Raw genomic sequence first — 5,117 nt, 5'->3', positions numbered from 1 at the left:
TGGCAGGTGCTCTTTGCACGCAGTCCAATCCTGAACATTCTTTCCAAAGGTTTGAGACTCTTTGGGAAGTGGATTATGTCATAATAATTGGATTTACTATGTCTTATGTCAGTAATTAGTGACATAAGACAAAGTGGTGTAATACAGAAACTACTATGTTTCACCCAATCAATCGTCCCAAAATCCAATGCAGAGATATTTAGGAAAGCAAAGAAATATATATATTATCCCTCCAAAAGCAAATAAAAATGTTGGTTTGCTGAAAACAATGATGCACTATAAACCAAGTTCTTTTTTTTTGCTTTGTGTTGTTTCTCCACAACACTAGCTATTTAAAAGTGTTGGTGATGGTACACCCCTGCATTCGAATGACCACCTGCACTCCCATGGTGTGCTCAGAATAAATAACAACATGATAGTTGGACTAGGCATGTCCGCCGGGGAAAGGAAGGCTAGAATACTGCTCACCAGGAGGGAAGTCAAAACATCTCTTGTGGTTATAGGAGGAAAGGTCATAAAATATTAATTTAACATTTGCACTGTTGTACGCTGGATTTTGTCACACATCTCTTGTGTTCTGAAATTCACCACAGCAATTACATTTATGAATCAGCTGAAGTAAACATTAATAATAGTAAAAGCAATGAGAATAGGCAACAGCAGCAGTGATAGGTTATTGAAAACCTATTTGGTGCCAGCGATCTTTGGGGTTTGCATAAGTTCTTTGAGAGCTTGGAGTTTTGTCTGATTACTGCTGTATTCTCAGCACCTAGAACCATGCCTGGGACCACAGTATAGGCTATTGATAAGTAGTAGTTGAATAAATAACCAACTACTATGTTCCAAGCATCTTTTTTTTTTTTTCAAATCAAAAAATGAGCAAGACAAATGAGGTATCTGCCTTCATGAAGTGTATGGTCTAGCGGATTATTTTCCCATTGGAGATATATATGTATGTATATACACACACATACCTATACACATACATACACATAACTGAGAAATATTATGTAATTATAAGGACTTTAAAATTTGTTCATTGTGCCTTTCTCTCCATTAAAATATAAGTTCCTTGTGGACTGGGACCTTGTCTGTCTTATTCACTATCTCCACTAATACCTAGAACAATATCTTGCATATGAAACTCAGTAAATAATTGTTGAGTGAATGACTGTTAAACTTTTGACCTTTCTACCTAAACTTGGTTTACATTTCCTGGGCATTTATTTACTTTGGAAAAGGACGAGCTTACATTGAACCTAGAGTGTTTTAGTTGAAAGCTATTTGAGTAAAAGTCTCAGAGAAAGGGCTGGAAGATAGGAAGGGGAAACCAATAGAGATTATTTCCTAAGAGCAACTGGAAATGACAAAATTATAGAAATGGAGAACAGATAGAGGATTCTAGAAGGTAGGAGCGGGGTGGGATGAAACAAAAGTGACAAGGCAACTCAGGGATCCTTGTGGTAATGAAGTTGTTCTGTATCTTGACTGTGTCAATGTCAGTAGGTATCCTGGTTGTGATATTGTACTATAGTTTTCCAAGATGTTACCATTGAGAGAAGTTAATTAAATGATACGTAAGATCTCTCCATATTACTGCTTACGAGTCTACAATTACTCAAAATAAAATGTTTAGTTAAAAAAAGTCATGGTAAGTGTGTCAGAAATAATGCATTTCAAATGGTTAGGTATTTTAAATACCAACAGAAATTTCGCTCACCCGTAGCATGCTCACTTCTAACTTTTTCAGAGGATTAATAGAGACATCTCAGAAGCCCAAGCCAGGAATTACTGACACAGGACCAGGCGGTGTGCTACAGAAACGTATGTGTTTTACCCATCTCTATTGCTATGAAAAATATTTCTAAAATCTAAAATGTCATGTTTTCAAGTTCCTCTCAAAGCTGCTGGCAGTTGTAGCTATTTGTAACATTGATTCTCGGTCTAGAACGTATGCTGAACAACTCGAACATGGCTCTGGGATTTGGCGTGTAGGTCTGTTCGCTCTTTTCAGTGATTTTGGATGACATCCAAACAAACTCATAAACGTGATATTCAGAGCATACATACTTCTTTTCTTTCCCAACACATACATAAGACACTTCCATGGGTGTGTAGTTGGATACTTCCCTCCTCTCATTTTAAAAAGAAAATAAGAGTTAAAAAAAAAAGTGTATGTCCTTTTGGATCCACTATTATATGAAAAATCTGTGGGAAAGGAAGACCCACTTTTAAATAACAGCCTAGTATGTGAGTCTCCCAGCAATGCAGTCTCCCTCTCCTTGGCAGCAACTTTGTATTTGTTTGGTACCATAGGTAAACAGCACTTACATTAAGTATAAATGTGCATCGAATTTTGTACCAATGTTGAGTGATTCCAAATTGATCACTCCTTTGAAATCTTATGTTAAGGTCAAAAGCTAAGTTCTCAAGCTTCTGGTTTTGCATGAGATGAACTCATCTAACTAACAACATGACTGTATACACAGTGTGGTCACTATAAGTAAAGAGTGTGTAGAAAATGTTGCATTTTATGAAACTTCTGTGAAATATCACATTTGGTAAATACTAGAATCTAATCCTACTTTATGTGATATAAAAGTTTCTGTTTATAGAATGCTTCTAATACTTACAAAAAGGTATGTATTAATCACTATTAAGCTGCATCAACCTCATTGAATCCAGAATTCCTTTCTACTTGATACTTAATATAGCATATTTCATAATTTTATAAACAGATATAGCACCTGAAGTACATATTAGCCCCTTGATAATTATGTGATTTTCTTTTTATATAATTGTCTGACAACTATTATTTCTTTAAAACCAAATTTTCCAAATATGAATCTAATATACATTCAAGGTAAAAATATGTAAAACACATAGACAAAGAAAAATAAGCACTCACAGATAATCTCATTAAAAAGGGACATCTATTTAGCTTTTCAGTGATTACGTTACATACATTTATGTACATACAGTTTATGTGTTTCGGTTCATTCAGTTTCATTTTTTACATTATGGTGATAGTTTCCAAGACATGCATAAGAAAACTTAATGTATATTTAATTAAATCAGTTGGGTTTAATTTCCTTCTTTTTGCCTTTCGCTTTCTAATTATGTGAGTTTTGGGTAAGTCATCTAACCTCTCCGATCTTTATTTTCATATCTGTTAAATTAGCCTGATAATACCACATACTTTTCCAAGTTATTATGAAGAGTAAATGAAATAATCCCCACAGATTCTTCTCATACTTCCTGACTGTTAGTAAGCGCTCAGTGAATATTACTGCTGCTCTTGTTTCTACTGGTGCTAATACCAGCCCCCATCACCATCACCACCACTACCGTGTACTTCTGTGTTCTGTAATTCTTGTCTTTAGATTTATTACAATAAGCTTTTCCACGGGCTATTAGGACTCTATATATTTAATACATACAGATGTGTTTCATTAACTTTACTATTCTTAACTATATGCTTTATACACAACACTTTGATGCACATCTTTAGGGATAAAACTTATTTTAAACTATTTTTTCTATATTATATTTTCCTTACTTTGAAAATAACCCACAGTTGATTCCATCAAATGATAGTCCCAAGTACTTTAATTCAGTGCTGAGTTCTATGGGTTATATAGATTTTTATTACCTGGCCATGGAAATCTACATTATTTTTTTAAACAGGATAAGTAATTCTACCCTCCATCTACTGGAGTAAACAAATCCAATAGAACTCAATTAATTTATAAAGTGGTGATTGCCTATAGTTATGAGCTTGATGTTTACTTTCATGCTTGCATGTGCATACATATTCTGTTTATCTATATTGATCAATGTATGTCCATCTGTCTGCCTATCCATGTATGTCTATAAAAGCACAGGCATCTTCACAGTCATATAGGTAGGCCACTCCATAAAGAGTTACTGGCAATAGGATTAAATCTAGAGTATTAAAGGAAAATCTTTAATCTGTTAAAAACCTTGCTGTCCCATGCTGTTTTATGTTTTTAGATGACATTTTGGAACTAGGCCACAGCTGGCAGCAGTGATGGAAAGAAACAATGAAAAGAGAAAATGATTTGGTAAAGCTGCTAATGAACTGATTTGACACAGTGCTTAGCACACACAGTGCTTAGCACACACAGTTCATTATAAACTTGTAGATGACAGACATTTAGACAATTTTCTGTGACAGTATTAAGAAAGAAACTAAAGCAAAGTCTGCAGCGGATACTGTGAAAGTCACCTACGGTGTTGAAAAGGTCATTTATAATTTGCAATACTGCACATTCCTTGATGAACTGAGAATACATAGGTAAGCTTGAGTAAACTAGAAGGTTAATACAGCTAAAATTCTTACCAGAAGGAAACATATTTGACAAGTGGTTTGTAGCATGTTAAAAAAAAAAATCTGAACATTAAAATAATCAAGAATTTCCTAATTTAAATGAGTTGCTCAATATTTATTATAGATACATAAGTAGAAAAATGAGAATTATCTTTAAATGGCAGAGGAGGGGAGTGAACTCTCTACAGTACTGAAGTTGCAAAATGTAAATAAGGTGAGACTTCTACTTACCCAGTTTTAAGAAAGAGTAAAGAAAGGAATGTCCAGGGCAATCAAAACCATGCCAAAACATTATTCTTGTTTTTAAAAAAAAAAAACCTTCAAATTTTAGTAAAATTAGGACTTCTGTAACTCTGTGCCATGATATGTAGGAAAGAGCTGCCAAAAACAGATAACTCAGAGGACACCAGGAAATACATATAGGAATAAATTCTGCAGCTATGAATTTCAAAGCGGTACTGCTAAATTTGTCAATCTGTTGTTTAGAAAGGCAAACATGGGCATTTAAAGAGTACTTCCCCGTAGTCCTTGTATTCTGTTAGAAGCCAGGCTTATCGAAATACTGAACAAGAAGTAGTCTGTGGCTGGTTGGGGCCAAGTAAGGATTTAGGTAACTCCCACACAACTCTGTGTCGTAAGTAAAAGAACACTGCACTAGTCCCTCCTCCACATAAACCCCTGTAAACTTCTGGTCCATAGATACCTTATTTATTCAAATATAAGTAATTACTAATGAGGAACCAGCAAAAGATCTACAAAAATATAC

The sequence above is a fragment of the Camelus dromedarius genome, chromosome X (assembly GCF_036321535.1).
Source record: "Camelus dromedarius isolate mCamDro1 chromosome X, mCamDro1.pat, whole genome shotgun sequence".
Taxonomy (NCBI): Eukaryota; Metazoa; Chordata; class Mammalia; order Artiodactyla; family Camelidae; genus Camelus; species Camelus dromedarius.
Note: the sequence above shows the minus strand (reverse complement) of the source record.